Source organism: Pteronotus mesoamericanus, unplaced genomic scaffold, assembly GCF_021234165.1.
Source record: "Pteronotus mesoamericanus isolate MK-2021 breed Mesoamerican mustached bat unplaced genomic scaffold, CSHL_Meso_final contig_173, whole genome shotgun sequence".
NCBI classification, from domain to species: Eukaryota; Metazoa; Chordata; class Mammalia; order Chiroptera; family Mormoopidae; genus Pteronotus; species Pteronotus mesoamericanus.
In genome coordinates this window covers 2,751,552-2,769,423 of record NW_026555072.1, presented here as the reverse complement: position 1 = coordinate 2,769,423, position 17,872 = coordinate 2,751,552, and the positions used below count along the sequence as shown (strand labels likewise).

The 17,872-nt window shown below is 39.0% G+C and overlaps 1 pseudogene; it reads right to left on the bottom strand.

Annotated features, from left to right (window-relative positions):
- Positions 1-4,100: 4,100 nt before the first annotated feature.
- Positions 4,101-4,439, bottom strand: LOC129065243 (40S ribosomal protein S26-like; annotated as a pseudogene).
- Between the last annotated feature and the right edge of the window lie 13,433 nt (positions 4,440-17,872).

The following is a 17,872-nucleotide window of genomic DNA, read 5'->3' as shown; positions in this document are numbered from 1 at the left end:
ACTTTATCTTACCTGGGAAGCACTTATATCTGCCCTTCCATTCTAAATGAGAACTTTGCTGGATAGAGTTATCTTGGATGTAGGTCCTTGGCTTTCATGATTTTGAAAACTTTCCAGCCCCTTCTTGCCTGCAAGGTTTCTTTTCAGAAATCAGCTGATAGTCTTATGGGAATTCCTTTGTGGGTAATTTTCTCCTTTTCGTTGCTGCTTTTAAGGTTCTCTCCTTATCTTTAATCTTGGGAAATTTAATTACGATGTGCCTTGGTGTGTGCTTCCTTGGGTCCAACTCGTTTGGGACTCTATGAGCTTCCTGGATCTCCTGGAAGTCTATTTTCTTCGCCACATTGGGAGAGTTCTTCATTATTTTTTCAAATAAGTTTTCAATTTCTTGCTCTTCCTCTTCTTCTGGCCCCCCTATGATTTGGATGTTGGAACTTTCAAAGTTATCCCAGAGGTTCCTAAGCCTCTCCTCATTTTTTCAAATTCTTCTTCATTCTGGTCTGGTTGAATGTTTATGTCTTCCTTGTGCTCCAAATCGTTGATTTGAATCCAGGTTTCCTTCCCTTTACCATTGGTTCCCTGTATATTTTTCTTTATTTCACTTTGCATAGCCTTCACTTTTTCCTCCATTTTGTGACCATACTCAACCAATTCTGTGAGCATCCAGATTACCAGTGTTTTCAACTGTGTATTTGATAGGTTGGCTATCTCTTCACCTCTTAGTTCTATTTTTGGAGCTTTGATCTGTTCTTTCATTTGGGCTATATTTCTTTGTGTCAGCACGCCTGTTATGTTGGGAGGGGCGGAACCTTAGGTATTTGCTGGGGGAGGGGACAACCAGGTCACTGAGTTGTGGTGCTGTCTGTTGGGGTGCGGTCCAAGAGCGAACAGTGCCGCTTGCTCAGCTCTCAACTGGCTTTCAGTCACTTCCCCTGCTTCCCACAGGCAAGTTGGGCCCTTCTAGTGCTGATTCTCAGGTGGGTGGGTTTGTGTATGTTCTAGGACCCCATGGGTCTCCCCAGTGGACTGTCCTGTGAAGCTGGGAGCTTCTCCTGCCACCACAACCCCCGCAGGTGTTTACCTCCAGAGGTTTTGAGGCTTTCTTTTCCTGCACTGGAACCCTGGACTGTGAGATCTGTCTCGCTCCCCAGCTGTTCCTCACAGTTTATCCGCACATAAATGTGGGACCGCCCGGTCTGTCTGCCGCCACCTTGCCACATGGCCTCTCCATCCTGGCTGCCCATCTTTGTTCCTCCTACTGGTCTGGATGAATGTGTCTTCTTTAGCTCCATGGTTGTTGGACTTCCATACAGTTCTATTTTCTGGCAGTTCTGGTTATTTTTTGTTTTTAAATTTGTTGTTGTCCTTCTTTTGGTTGTGCAAGGAAGCAAAGTGTGTCTACCTACACCTCCATCTTGGCCAGAAGTCTCAAGTTTGTTCTTTAACAGCATGATTGCTGACCCCTAAGAATCGAGAAAAAAATACATGATAGAAGTAAAACCTTATTTACCACTGAATAACTTTCATGCAATATTTACCCAAAAAATTCTATCATAACAAATGTTTATTAGATTTTCACAACCTTAATTCAATTATTTTCAACTTTTATGGAAAGCAGTTATTTATATTTTTAAAAACAATTTTTAGTTAATAAATAAAGGCTGTCACTCTTCCACAGGGAGCTCTGTAAGGCTCAGTTCAGCACTGTTAAAGGAGGCTTCTGTGAATTCAGTTAATTTTACTTCATAGATTGGAAGAAGTTGCATGACCTGAAGTCAAGAGGATAATTGTCCTTGAAATGAGTCTGGTTGGGGAGACTTCAGCCCTAGACTGGTCTCCCCTGCTCTCTCCAGCCACTGATGAGTTAAATATATTAACCATCTTGATAAATTCTCAGAGCATCCATCTTTTCTCATCTTAAGGGAAATTTGGGTGTGAACATTCTAGCCTCAAGGCATGGACACTCCAACCTTTAATTTCCTTCCTTCCCTTCACTACTCCTACCCCACCTTCTTATTTCTCTTATTTTTACTGAATGTCCGAAACCACTTGCAGAAACACCTTTTGGTCAACATTACTTTCTAAAATGTTGCCACGATGTAATGAAGCTGCTCCCATAAATTACATATGGAAATGTGTCTCATTTTATAATCATTTCTCACAAGATGAAAACAGCTTCATGCTAAGAATTGCCAACATTTTGAAAATTGTAATCTCATTGAATTAATCATCTCAGCCTCAAAAAAGAAAGATATTTCAGGTTGGGCACTTACCATTTTCAATCTTTCACCTGCTTAGGGAAGCAAACACTACATACTTATTCCTACTTCAGATAAGCCTTACACATGTACCAGGGTTCTGGTAACAGACTTTTCTTTCCATTCTAACTTCCTCTTCAGCTTCCCAAGATAGGATCTCTGGTTAATTTTGTCCCCCTCCCTCCAGCTCTGCCAACAGGTGGCTATGGGAGTAAAACCAATGATTGTATTCATAAGGCTGTTTTTGGCCATCTCATCAGTCTTTTCCATCATATTTGCTCACAGGGATAACAATATACAATATCAAACAGGGCTATCTGCATCTTTGGGGCAGAATTTTTGCCAATGTCCTTGTCCCCCAGTCCTCGTCCCCCAGTCCTTGAAGATGGACTGAAAACTACACTTGCAAAGACTTGTTCAAGGACCTACACCTAGTATAGGGCAGGATCAGGACTAGAAACAGGTTGCTTGACTCCTCTGCCCCAAGTCTTCTCTAAGTGTTCCTACTCAGCTTCTTATTGAAGAAAACAACCAAAGTTGGGGTTTAATCATCTGGGTTATGTACCACTTGATATTTACCATCCTGGACAGAGACAACTGGACCAGAATTAGTCATCTGACAAAGGCAGTTTGGAGGCTCACATCCAAAGAACAAGAAATTAACACAAATCTGGACGGAACAAGCCTCACAATGGAGCTAGGACCTTACCTTCTACATAGCTAGTATAACCTGCAACTGAGTGTAGTAAGATAAGTAATCCCTACCCCCCACCCCGCAAAAACATGTCCGCAACCTAATCACAGAACATACGGATATGTTACCTTGTGTGGTAAAGGGGACTTCGTAGATGTAATTAAGGTTAAGAACCTGAGATGGGGAGATTAGCCTTGATTATTGAGGTGGGCCCAACCAGTATAATTATAGGTATACTTACAAGAGGGAGGCAGGAGGATCAGTGTCATTAATAGTGGAAGATGTGACAAAGCAAGAGGTTGGAGTGATGCTAAGAAGGGCACGGACCAAGGAATTGAGGTGGTTTCCAGAAACTGAAAAAACCAAGAAACCTAATTCTCTGAAGTCTCCAGAAGGAACCCAGACCTGCTTACACCATGATTTTACACTTCTGACTTCCAGAACTGTAAAGGATAAATTTGTTGTTTTGCGCCACTAAATATAGTAATTTATTACAGCATACATAGAAATAGGAAACTAATATACTAGGCACAGAGCAAGTGTTCCTTGCCCTTTAAGAGGAACATTCCTCCTTCCCAAAGGGCCCACCTGGGCTGCCACTGACCACTAGGATGGTCCTGTGCTGTCTGTCTTAGTTGAAACACTTTCTTGAAGTAAAAAATAAATTTGTTCAATAAATTAAATCCTCCCTTGTAGATATTAGTTTTCTATTTCCTGCCCTTCGTATTTTTCCAAGATGCCTTTTGTACTTCTCAGTAGCCTTGGGCAATCCTCCATGGGCCTGCTTGATCCACTGTGGCTGGATCTGGCACTGCCTGAGGATTTGCCATGGTTTTGGATATTCCTGTTGTCTGAAAAAACTCCTAGGGAAGTAGAAATAATTTTCAGAGTGTTAATTCCGTGAGGAAAGGTAAAAGAAGGCAGGTGAAGCTCACAATGAGGAATGATGCTCTAATTATCAGAGCCTGCTACAAGGAGGTGGGTAGCTCGGAGTTAGAGTTGTAGAAGACCCCAGCACCTGAGCAGAGCTTGGGAATTAAAGAATGCAACTTTTTGCTGCCTATAAGAAACTACTTTTATTTTTTTAATGCAATTTCCATTTTACCTTTTCCAGAGAACTTTTCTTCACTCTTTAGGGACTTAGCTCCTTACATGGGCTTTGGGGGAGGTCGTGGGGCAGCACCTGCAGGTCTGAATCCAGGTAGGGGTCCTTCCGGACTTCACAAGAATGATTCCTGACAACCTTGCTGTGAATGGCACAATTCACACAGAAATGTAGTTTCACATACAGCTTGGGAAGCATACAGTCAGCAAAAACACTCACTTCGCGAATGACCCTGACAGCTTTGGCATCTACTATGTGTCAAATGATGAACTTAATGGCCTTGTCCTTGGGCACTCATTGGATGCAGCTGGTGCAGCGAATAGGCTGCACATGGCCTCTGCCTTTTTAGGCCATGACCGCTGTTCCTTCTTTTCCTGGTCATCTTGGAAGTGAGGACCAGAGAAAGGAAGAAGCCTACTTTTAAATATAAAGACAAAGTAAGTTAAAAGAAACAGGATGGAAAAAGATACTATGCAAACACCAAAAGAAAGCTGGAGTGCCTATATTAATATACAAGGGAAAATTCATCAAGAGAACACAAAAGTGCTAAAGGTTTATGCATCTAATAGCATCAAAATACATTAAAGAAAAACTGATAGAACTGCAAGGAGAAATGGACAAATCTACAGTAATAGTTTATGCCTTAATAGAACAAGTACACAGGAAATCAGTAAGGACATAGAAGATTTGAACAAAATTATCAACCACCTAAATTTTAACTTTTATTGTCGTTCAATTTACAGTTGTCCCCTTTTCCCCCATTACTCTCCCCTAACCTGCCCACTGCCCCTCCCACATCAAATCCTCCCCCCAGCCCACTGTCCTTGTTAATGGGTCCTTTATACATGTTCCTTGACTCTTCCTCTGCTTTCCTTCATTATCCCTCTCCCCCCTCTACTCTGGTCACTGTCAGTTTGTTCTTTATTTCCATGACTCTGGTTCTATTTTGCTCGCTTGTTTGTTTTGTTGATTAGGTTCCAATTATAGGAGAGATCATATGGTATTTGTCTTTCATTGCCTGGCTTATTTCACTTAGCATAATGCTCTCCACTTCCATCCATGCTGTCTCAAAGGGTAGGAGTTTCTCCTTTCTTTCTGCTGTGTAGTAGCCATTGTGTAAATGTACCGCTGTTTTTTGATACACCCATTGACTGATAAGGCACTTGGGCTGTGATAGGCACTTAGGCTGTTTCGAGCTCTTGGCTATTGTAACTAACGCTGCTAAAAACATTGGGGTGCATAGGTTCTTTTGAATTGGTGTTTCAGGATTCTTAGGGTATAATCCCAGCAGTGGAATTGCTGGGTCAAAAGGCAGTTCCATTTTTACTTTTTGAAGAAATTCCATACTGTTTTCCATAGTGGCTGTACTAGTCTGGACTCCCACCAACAATGTACTAGGGTTCCCTTTTCTCCATAACCTCACCAGAACTTGTTTGTTGATTTGGCCATCTGACCAGTGTGAAGTGGTATCTCATTGTGGTTTTCCTTTGCATTTCTCTGATGGCTAGTGATGATGAGCATCCTTTCATATGTCTCTGGGCCCATGGTATGTCCTCCTTGGAGAAGTGTCTGTTCAGGCCCTTGGCCCATTTTTTAAATTAGATTGTTTGTATTCCTGGTATAGAGTCATGTAAGTTCTTTATGTATTTTGGGGATCAGACTCCTGTCCAAGGTATCATTGGCAAATATATTTTCCCATATGGTTTGTTCCCTTTCCATTTTGTTGTTTTCTTTAGCCGTACAGAAGCTTTTTAATTTGATGTAGTCTCATTTGTTTTTTCTTTCCCTTGTATCCCTAGCCCTAGGGGACATACTGGTAAAAATATTGCTGTGAGGGATATCTGAAATTTTCCTACCTATGTTCTCCTCTAGGACTTTTATGACTTATATTTATGACTTATGACTTATATTTAACTCTTTTATCCATCCTGAGTTGATTTTTGTGTAGGGTGTAAGTTGGTGATCAAGTTTCATTTATTTATTTATTTATTTTGCATTCACCTGTCCAGATCGCCCAACACCATTTGTTGAAGAAGCTATTTTTACTACATTTTATTCTCTTGCCCCCTTTGTCAAATATTAATTGACCATAGAGACATGGGTTTATTTCTGGGCTCTCTGTTCTGTTCCATTGATCTATGTATCCATTCTTATGCCAGTACCAGACTGTTTTGATTGCAGTGACCTTGTAAAATAGTTTGATATCAGGTATTGTGATCCCTCCTACTTTGTTCTTCTTTCTCAAAATTGCTGCAGCTATTCGGGGTTGTTTATGGTTCCATATAAATTTTTTAAATGTTCGATCTATGTCTGTGAAATACATCATTGGTGTTTTAATAGATAGTGCATTGAATCTATAAATTGCTTTGGGTAGTATGGACATTTTGATGATGTTAATTATTCCAATCCATGAACACGGTATATGCCTCCATTTGTTTCTTCCTTAATTTCTTTCTTCAGTGTTGTGTAGTTTTCTGAGTACAGGTTTTTAACCTCCCTGGTTAGGTTTACTCCTAGGTACTTTATTTTTCTTGTTGCTATATAGTAAATGGGGTTTTTTCCCCTAATTTCTGTTTCTGGTATTTCATTGTTAGTATACAAAAATGCCTTCGATTTCTGAATGTTGACTTTGTATCCTGCTGTTTTGCCAAATTCACTTATTAGGTCAAGTAGTTTTGTGGTGGAGTCTGTAGTGTTTTCTATGTATACTATCAATGTCATCTGCAAACCATTTTACTTCCTCCTTTCCAATTAGGATACCTTTTTATTTCTTTTTCTTTTCTGATCATTGTGGCTACTACTTCTGATACTACATGGAATAGAAGTGGTCAAAGTGGACAACCTGTCTTGTTCCTGATCTTTAGTGGGAAAGCTTTTAGTTTTTGCCCATTGAATATGATGTTGGCTGTAGGTTTTTCATATATGGCCTTTATTATGTTGATGCCCCCTTTACTCCCACTTTGGTGTTTTTATCATAAATGGGTGCTGTACCTTATCAAATGCTTTTCCGCATCTATTGATATGATCATGTGGATTTTGTCTTTACTTTTGTTTATGTGATGTATTACATTTATTGATTTGTGAATATTGTACCATCCTTGCATCCCTGAGAGGAATCCCACTTGATCATGGCGGATGATCTTTTTAATGTATTGCTGGATGCAGTTTGCCAATATTTTGCTGAGGATTTTAGCATCTATGTTCATCAGTGATATTGGCCTGTAGTTTTCTTTGTTTGTTGTGTCTTTATCTGGTTTTGGTATTAGGATTACACTGGCCTCATAGAAAGGATTTGGGAGTCTTCTGTCTTTTGGATTTTTTTGAATAGTTTGAGAAGGATAGGGGTTAGCTCCTTTTCAGATGTTTTGTAAAATTCTCCTGTGAAACCATCCAGCCCAGGGCTTTTGTGTGCCAGTTTTTTGATTACTGCTTCAATTTCACCAGCTGTTATTAGTCTGTTCAGGCTCTCTGCTTCTTACTAATTCAGTTTTGGAAGATTGGCATGTATTTGTAGTAATTTCTTACAATCCTTTGTATTTCCGTGGTATTAGTTGTAATTTCTCCTCTTTTGTGTCTGATTTTATTTGGGTCTTCTCTCTTTTTTCTTGATTAGTCTGGTTAAAGGCCTGTCAATTTTGTTTACCTTTTCAAAGAACCAGCTCCTGGACTCATTCATCTGCTCTGATCTTGATTATTTCCTTCCTTCTACTCACTCTGGGCTTTGTTTGTTGTTCTTCCTCCAGTTCTTGAAGATGTAGGGTTAGGTTGTTTATTTGAAATGTTTCTCTTTTTTAGGTAAGCCTGTATTGCCATGAACTTCCCTCTCAGGACTGCCTTCGCTGTGTCCCATAGGTTTGGGGCTGTTGTGTGTTCATTTTCATTTGTTTCCAAAAACTTTTTGATTTCTTCCCTGACCTCATTGTTAACCCATTCATTGTTTAATAACACGTTATTCAATCTCCGTGAATTTGAATGTTTCTGAGCTTTTTTCCTTGAGGTTGGTTTCTACTTTCAAGCCCTTGTGGTCTGAGAAAATGCTTGATAGGATTTCAGTTTTATTGAATTTGTTGAGGCTTGTTTTGTGTCCTATCATGTGGTCTATATTTGAAAATGTTCAATGTGCATTTGAAAAGAATGTATATTTTTCTTCTTTGGTGTGAACATTTCTGTATATATCAATTAAGTCCATTTGACCTAGTGCCATAATATCTTGGTTGATCCTTTGTTTGGAAGGTCTATCCATTTTTGACAGTGGGGTGTTAAAATCCCATACTGTAAGTGTGAAGTGTGTTGCTGTCTATATCTTTCTTGAAGTCCTCCAAGATTTTCCGTATTGGGGTGCTCCTATGTTGGGTACATATAGGTTTACAATGTTTATGTCTTCCTGATGGATTCTTCATTTGAGTATTATGAAATGTCCTTCTGTGTCTCTTTTTATGGCCTTCATTTTGAAGTCTATTTCTTCTGATATAAGCATTGCTACCTGGGATTTTTTTTCCCTATCCATTTGTTTGGAATATTTTTTTCCAACCCTTTACTTTTCTGTGTAGGCCTTTTGTTTTGAGGTGGGTCTCTTGTAGGGAGCATATGTGTGGGTCATGTTTTCTTACCCATTCAGCTACTATATGTCTTTTGATTGGAGCATTTAATCCATTTACATTTAAGGTTATTATTGATAGGTACTTATTCATTGCCATTTTTCTCTTCCTACCAGTGTTCCCCTCTCTCTCACTCTCTTTCTTCATCTTCTTAGAGCAGTCCCTTTAGCCCTGGCTGCTGTGGCTCAGTGGATTGGGCCCCAGCTTGCAAACCAAAGAGTCACTGGTTCCATTCCTACTCAGGGCACATGCCTGGGTTGTGGGCCAGGCCCCCAGTATGGGGTATGCAAGAGGAAACCACACATTGATGTTTCTCTCCCTCTCTTTCTCGCTCCCTTCCCCTCTCTCTGAGAACAAATAAAACCTTTTTTTAAAAAGCAGTCCCTTTAGCCTGTCTTGCATTGCTGTTTCATGGAGGTGTATTCTTTTACCCTTCTTTGGTCTGGGAAACTACTATTTCACCTTCCATTTTAAATGAGAGCCTTGCTAGGTAGAGTAATCTTGGTTGCAGGTCTTTCCTTTTCATAACTTGGAATATCTCTTGCCATTCAGCCCCTTCTGGCTTGCAGTGTTTCTGTTGAGAAGTCAGCTGCTAGCTTTTTCAGAGGTCCCTTGTAGGTTACTTCCTGTTCCTCGCTGCCTTTAAGATTCTCTTTGTCTTTGAATTTTGCCATTTTAATTATGATGTGTCTTGGAGTGGGCCTCTGTGGGTTCCTCTTGAATGGGCCCTCTGTGCTTCCTGGACTTGTGTGAGTTTTTCTCTCATCAGGTTAGGGAATTATTCCATCATTACTTTTTCAAACAGGTTTTCTGTCCCTTGCTCCTCCTCTTCTTCTGGTATCCCTATTTTACAGATATTATTGTTTCATGTTGTCCTGCAGCTCCCTTAACCCCTCTTCATTCATTTTGAGTCTTTGTTACTTTTCTTGCTCTTTCTGGGAATTTTTTTCTATATAGTGCTCCAGCTTGCTGATTCCATCCTCACCTTCATCTAGCGTGCTTTAATTCCTTCTACTGTGTTCTTCAATTCAGAAATTATATTCTTCATTTCCTCCTTGCTATTTTTGATAGTGTCTATGTCCTTTTTCATGCCGATATAGTTTGCAGTAAGTTCCTTGTACCTTCTCTGTAGTTCTTTGTTATTCTTAACTGAGTTTATTGAGCTTCCTTATAACCAATGTTTTGGACTTTATGTCTGATAGTTTACTTGCCTCTATTTCATTTAGCACTCTTTCTCTTGATTCCTTTCCCTTCAATTGGGGTTATTTCTTTGTCTCCCCATTTTAGAGGGTACTCTTCTTGTTTGCTTTTGCTTCTTAAATTGATCTGCTTTGACTCCCTGTCTTTGTGGTGTGAACCCCTATGGTAGGGAACCTGTGGGATTCAGTGGTGCAGTCTCTTTGATCTCCTGAACTTGATGCTCTTGGGATGCCCTTTATGCCATTTATATTGTCTCTCTGAATGTAATGGAGTTTTTATTGTTGTTGGATTGTTCTTCGGTGGGTCCTTCCCTCCAGCTGACTGACTGAGGGTCACTCCCTTACCAGGTCTTGTATGCTGTTGTGGAGGTGCTGCCAGAACAAAATCACAAAGCCCAGAAGCAAACCCATACCCGCAAAAATAACTCCCACCCACAATCACACTGTAAACGGTAAATGAACCACTCTTAATAAGGGTGTAAAGAGAATAAGACTATTATAAGAAAGGACAGCAAATATGAGATGACTTACTGAAATAAAAAGGATTTTGTGAGCATAGAGGAAGGGTCACTAATAAGAGTAAGGAATCAGAGCAATGTGAAGAAAGTAAAATTTACATCATAAATAAAAATGGGAATGAAGAAGGCAGAATGGAGTAAGAGAAGGGAGGTGTATTGTATTAGGTTTAAACAATTTTTTTTAAAAAGTGAGAGAAAAAAAGTACATAAATAAAAAAAATTAGAACCAAATTGGATAAAAAGATCCACCACAGTGATATCAACAACAAATGAGCTAAAATTAATATAGGTGGGTTGGGAATAAGAGGGAGGGAAGGAAGGAAGGAAGGGAAGGGAAGGGAAGGGAAGGGAAGGGAAGGAGAGAAAAGAAAAAGAAAGCTTAAGAGGTGTCTAGAGGAAAGGGAAGTGATTTAGAGATGATAGAAGGAGAGGGAATACTAAGATTGAGGAATGAAAACCAGGCTAAGACAGGGAAAAATTAAAATTTGAGAGAAAAGAATGTGCTGGATGAAGGCAGAGCAGGAAAAAGAATGTGAAATGACCATTGACAAGAAAATTGGTTTTGAGAGGCTGGGCGGGGGAGAAATAGTAAGACTGCAGAATGGAACCAAATTGTAGCCAGAGAGAAAGCAAAATTTGAAACAAAAATAATAAGAGGAAAGAAGGTATAATGGGGTAAAAGAAGGGAGGAGCTAAATATGAGAATTGAAACAAACTATAATATAAAATCTAGTGACTTCATATGCACAAACTTGAAGGACAAGAAATAAATGTTTAAAAAAAAGCTATGCAGGAAAGAAAATATCATAAATCATGAAGACTGCAGCAGAATTCATTTCACTGTTTTTTCTTTCTGGATCTGCCTATGGTGATGTCAGATGGTGACCCCATCTTGCCTTACCCTGTTTGAGAACTAGGGATCTAATGTCTGTGGCTGACTCCTTCAGTTGTTAATCTAGTCACTCTACACTCAGCAGTCAGGCTTAAGCACCACAGGTGATGCAGAGTCCCTCCTGGGTTCGGGGCTATTGTTTCCCCTCAGGCTGGTGCCACTTGGAGGGTGGTGGTCTGTCTGAGCAAGATGGCTTCTGCAGTTTGGGAAATGACTCAGAACCGGGATCCTGGCAGCTGCTCTCTCAGTTCTCTCCCAAAAACCACCATTCCCAGTCTCTCCTCAGGCATCTCTAGTCCACTCAGCTCGCGCCCCCCTTTTGCTGCAGCCCAGGGTAAGTGGCTGCATATGAAAAAAATTTTTTAAAGATTTTATTTTTAGAGAGAGGAAAAGAGGGAGAAAGAGAGGGAGAGAAATACCAATGAGTGGTTGCATTTTGCACGCCCCCTGCTGGGGACCTGGCCTGCAACCCAGGCATGTGCCCTACACTGGGAATCGAACTGGCAACCCTTTGTTTTGCAGGCTGGCACTCAATCCCCTGAGCCCCACCAGCTAGGGCAGCATATGAAAATTTATGCATTGGTCCTTTAAACAGCTCTTTGCATACCAGCTGTGTATCTCTGGCAGAGAGAATCCCTGCCACTTTTCGCAGCTGGATGTTACTGCCTGTGTACTTTTCAGGCTCTGGCGCTATAGGCTGGGGAGCCCAGCTTGGGGTTCCGACCCCACACCTCTCAGGGGGATCCAACAGCCACTTAAATATCCCTCCAGCACTTCAGCCACACCTGCAGGTGCCCAGTCAGCCCTCTCAAGTCTCCTCCACACTCCCTATCAGTCACATGCTGAAGCTGATTCTTCTGTTTGTCTGTGGTTATAAGGCTTCTCTCTTGCTATTGTTCAGCTGTTTATTCTGGATAATTTCTCCACAATTTAGCTGTAATTCCAGATTAGCCCTGGGAGGAGGTTAGTGTGAATCCCACTCACTCCTCTGCCATCTGGGGTCTCTCCCAACCACCTAAATTTAAATTGACATTTACAACTCCACCCCACAACAGCAAAATATACATTTTTTTAAAATGCAAATAAAACATTTACCAAGATAGAATTATGGGCCATTAAACAACTCTTAATAAATTTAAAAGTACTCTCTGACCACAATGGAGTGAAATTAGAAATCAATAACAGAAACATCTCTGGAAAATCCAATTATTGGAAACTAAACACACTTCATTCTTTCCTTTTTTTAAAATTTTTTATATATATATTTTATTCATTGTATATATTATTATATAATATATATTTTACTCATTATGCTATTTCAGTTGTCCCATTTTTTTCTCCCCTTTAGTCCCCTCCTCTAGGCACACCCCCATCCCACCAGCATCCCCCCCTTAGTTCATGTCCAGGGTCATACATATAAGTTCTTCGGCTTCTCCATTTCCTATACTAATCCTAACCTCCCCCTCTCTATTTTTTACCTACTATTTAAGCTGCTTATTCCCTGTACCTTTTCCCCCATTCTCCCCCGTCCCTCTTCCCTCTGATCGCCATTTCTAATATTCTGTTTCTGTTCTAGTTGTTTGCTTAATTTGTTTTTGTTTTTAGGTGCACTTGTTGATAGTTGTGTTTGTTGTCATTTTACTATTCATAGTTTCTGATCTTCATCTTTTTCTTAGATAAGTCCCTTAAACATTTCATATAATATGGACCTGGTGATGATGAACTCCTTTAACTTTACCTTATCTGGGAAACACTTTATCTGCCCTTCCATTCTAAATGATAGCTTTGCTGGATAGAGTAATCTTGGATGTAGGTCCTTGCCTTTCATGACTTTAAATGCTTCTTTCCAGCACTTCCTTGCCTATAAGGTTTCTTTTGAGAAATCAGCTGATAGTCTTATGGGAACTCCTTTGTTGTTGTCTCCTTTTCTCTTGCTGCTTTTAAGATTCTCTCCTTATCTTTAATCTTGGAAAACTTAATTACGATGTGCCTTGGCGTGTGCTTCCTTGGATCCAACTCGTTTGGGACTCTATGAGCTTCCTGGATCTCCTGGAAGTCTTATTTCCTTCACCAGGTTGGGGAAGTTCTCCATTATTTTTTCAAATAAGTTTTCAATTTCTTGCTTTTCCTCTTCTCCTTCTGGCACCCCTATGATTTGGATGTTGGAACATTCAAAGTTGTCCCAGAGGTTCCTAAGCCTCTCCTCATTTTTTTGAATTCTTGTTTCTTCATTCTGTTCTGGTTGAATGTTTATGTCTTCCTTGTGCTCCAAATCGTTGATTTGAGTTCCAGTTTCCTTCCCTTTACCATTGGTTCCCTGTATATTTTTCTTTATTTCACTTTTTCCTCCATTTTGTGACCATACTCAACCAATTCTGTGAGCATCCAGATTACCAGTGTTTTGAACTATGCATCTGATAGGTTGGCTATGTCTTCGTGGCTTAGTTCTATTTTTGGAGCTTTGATCTGTTCTTTAATTTGGGCCGTATTCCTAGCTCAGCACGCCCTTTACATTGGAAGGGGCAGAACTTTAGGTATCCGCCAGGGCGGGGCAACTCAGGTCGCTGAGTTGTGGTGCTGTCTGTAGGGGAGGGGTCAGAAAGGGGACAATACCACTTGCGTGGCTCTTGGCTGGCTTTCAGTCACTTACCCCGCTACCCACACACAAATCGGGCCCTTCTAGTGCTGATTCCCATGTGGATGGGTTTGTGTACTTTCTAGGATCCTGTGGGTCTCTCCAGCAAACTCTCTTGTGAGGCTTGGAGTTTTTCCTCACTGCTGAAACCCCCAAAGATTTTTATAGCCAGAAGTTTTGAGACTTTCTTTTCCCACACTGGAACCCTGGAATGTGCAGTCTGTCTTGCTCCTCAGCTGTTCCTCCTAGTTCATCCACACGCAAATGTGAGACCACACAGTCCACATGCTGCCACCTTGCCATGCGTCCTCTCCAGCCCAGTTGCCCATCCCCGCCCCCCCCACCAGCCTGGATGAATGTTTCTTCTTTATCTCCTTGGTTGTCAGATTTCCATACAGTTAGCTTTTCTGGCAGTCTGGTTAATTTTTGTTTTTTAATTTGTTGTCCTTCTTTTGGTTGTGTGAGGAGGCTAAGTGTATCTACCTACTCCTCCATCTTTGCCAGAAGTTCCAGAAACTAAACACACTTCTAACTAACACATGAGTTAAAGGAGAATTCAAAAAGGAAATTAGAAAATATTTTATAACCAATTGAAAAGAAAACACAACAGGGGAGCATTTAAGATCTTGCTCCCCAGTATGTGTTGTCAGTATGACTTAAAATCTTACGAAAATTCTCTGCAGGTTTGGACTTTTCTTACATTGACAATATAAAATATAAAATTCAAAAACTTCTAAAAATAATAGAATAATATGTTTAATTTAAAAATAAAATAAGTAATAAAAATGTTTTTTTTAAAAATAACATAATTTGTAGGGTGGTGCTAAAGCAGTATGCTGGGGAAATTCTGTAGCACTAAATGCCTATATTAGAGAAGAGTCTCAAGTCAATGACCTTACCTTCCATCTTAAGAAATTCTAAAGAGAAGAAGAAATGAAATCCAAAGTAATCAGAAGAGAGAAAATAATAGAGGTCAGAGATGGAAATCAGTGAAATAGGAAAGAAACCCATTGAAATCAAAAGCTAGATCTTTGAGAAAATAAATAAAAGTGATAAAAATAAAAGCCTCTAGTGAGCTAGTCAGAAAAAAAAGAGAAAACGCAAATTACCATTATTAAAAATGAGAGAGATGACATTGATACAGATTCTACAAATATTTAAAAAATAAGCGAATATTATGAACTACCTTATGCCAGTAAATTTGACAATAAAGATGAAATGGATAACTTGACTCAGAAACACAAACCACCAAAGCACATTCAAGAAGAAATAGATAATCTGAAACCCTATTTTACTAAATAAGTTGAATCTGCAGTTAAAAACTTTCTTATGAAGAAAATTCCAGGGCCAAATGACTTTACTGAAAGATTCTAACAAACATTTAAGTAGCAAATAATCTCAATTCTACACAAACTTTAAAAAAATTGAACAGGAGAAAATTGTTCTCAACTCATTCTATGAGGCCAGCATTACCCTGACACCAAAACTAGACAAAGACCTAATAAGGAAACTATAGACCAATGTCCATCATAAAAGTACATAAAAAAGTTCTTAAAACTTTAGCAAATTGAATCTCAACAATATATCAAAAGGATAATACATCATGATGCCATAGCTTGGGCTGCTAATAATTAAACACAGAAATTTATTTCTCACAGTCTGGAATCTGAAAAGTCCAAGATCAAGGTGCTGGCAGTTTCCTTATCTCTTAAGGGTCCACTTCTTCCCTAAGTAGACAGCCACTTTCTTGCTGTATGCTCACATGGCCTTTTCTAGGTGTCTACTCATGGAGATGGAGATCTTTCCTTCTTATAAGGGAAATCCTATCCTGAAGGTCCCACTTTCATGGTCTAATGGAAACCTGCTTACCTCCCAAAGGCCCCACCTCCAAATACCATCATACTGGGGGCCAGGGCTTCAACATGAATTTTGGGAGGGATGCAAACATTCACTCCATAACAATGACCAAGTGAGATTTGTTCCAGAAATGAAACGTTCATTTAACATTCAAAAACAATCAGTGTAATTCACCATATCTCAATAGATAAATAAAATCATTTGACAAAATTCAGTATTCATTCCTGATAACAATGCTCGGCAAACATTGAAGAGAACTTCCTGAACTCAATAAGGGATATCTATGGAAAACCTGCAGCTAACATTATATTTAATGGTGAAAGACACAATACTTTTCCCCTAAGATCAGAAAAAAGAATGCCTGTACTCCCTACTTCTCTTCAACATTGTACTGGAATTTCTAGCCAGTCCAAAAGGCAAGAAATGAAAGTCATCCTGATTAGGAAAAAAAGAAATAAAACTTACTCCCAGATGACATGATTGTCAATGTAGAAAATCATGTAATCCACAAAAAAAAAGCTACCAGAGCTAATAAGTGAGTCTAGCAAGGTTGCAGCATAAAAGATCAATTTACAAAAATATGTTGTGTTTTATATATTGGAAAGTAGCAATAAAATTGAAAATTTTAAAAATATATCATTTAGTATAGCACCAAAACATGTAAAAATTCTTATGAAAGATGTGAAAGACATGCAGAGTGACATCTACGAAATATTGCTGAGAGAAATAGAAGACCTAAATAAGTGGAGAGATATACCATGTTCATGGATCAGAAGACTCAATATTATTAAGAAGTCAGTTATCCCCAAATTGGTCTATAGATTCAATGCAGTTCCAATCACATGAAGTTTGGGAAGGGGGGTTGGGGAAATGATTGACAAACTGATGTTAAAATTCATATGAAAGTGAAAAAGACCTAAGGTAGGAAAAAACTGCCTAGAATGAAGAGAATGAAGTTAGAGGACTGACAATACCTGATTTCAAGACTTATTATAAAGCTACAGTCAGTAATCAAAAACATGTAGTATTGATGTAAAGACAGACATACAGATCAATGGAACAAAATGAATTCAGAAGTAGACTCACACATATATGGGCAACTGATTTTCAACAAAGGTGCACACAATTTAGTGAAAAGAGGATTGTCTCCCAAAAAGTGTACTGAAACAATTGGATACCCATGTGTAAAAAATAAAACAACTACAATTCATACCTCATACCATATATAAAATTAATTTAAAAAATGGATCAAAGACCTAAATTTAAAACCTAAAACTATAAAGTTTCTAGGTAAAAACAAAGAAGAACACCCTTAGGACTTGGTTAGGCAAAGATTTCTTAGATCTGATACCAAAAGCACTTTCCATAAAAGCACATATTGATAAACGGTATTTCATCAAAATTTTAAAATGCTCCTTTTTGAAAGACTTTACTAATGGGATGAAAAGAAAAGTCACAGAATGGGAGAAAAGATTTGCAAATCATTCGTATGATGAAGGGTATACAGAGTAACTCAGGACCCACAACTCAACAAGAAAATAACTTAAAAAATGAGCAAACAATTTCAATAAGCACTTTGGTAAAGACATATGAATGGCGAATACATGAAAAGATACTCAACACCATTAGTCATTAGAGAAATGCACATTAAAACCTCAGTGAGACACCACTACACACCTGTTAGAAGAGCTAAACTTAAAAAAACCATACCATACTTGTTTATCACATCCAAGTGTTGATGGACATTTGAGTTGTTTTCAGTTTCAGCTATCACAAACAAAGCTATTATGAATATTTATGTACTAGTCTTTATATGAACATTTGCTTCCAAGTTGTGCAAGTGGACTATCTTTTAGTAGTAAAAAAGAATAAACTACACGAAGCAACATAGATCAATCTCAAAACAATTATGCTGAGTGAGACAAAAGAGAATACATACCATATAATTCCATGTATATAAAAATCTAGGAAATGAAAATAATTTAGAGTGGCAAATCAATGGTTGCCCAGGAATTAGCATGGAGGACTGAAGGGAGGGATAATAAAAGGGAAGGAAGAAACTTTGGGAAACGACGGACATATTCATTATCTTTATGATGGTAATGGTTTCAGGCAT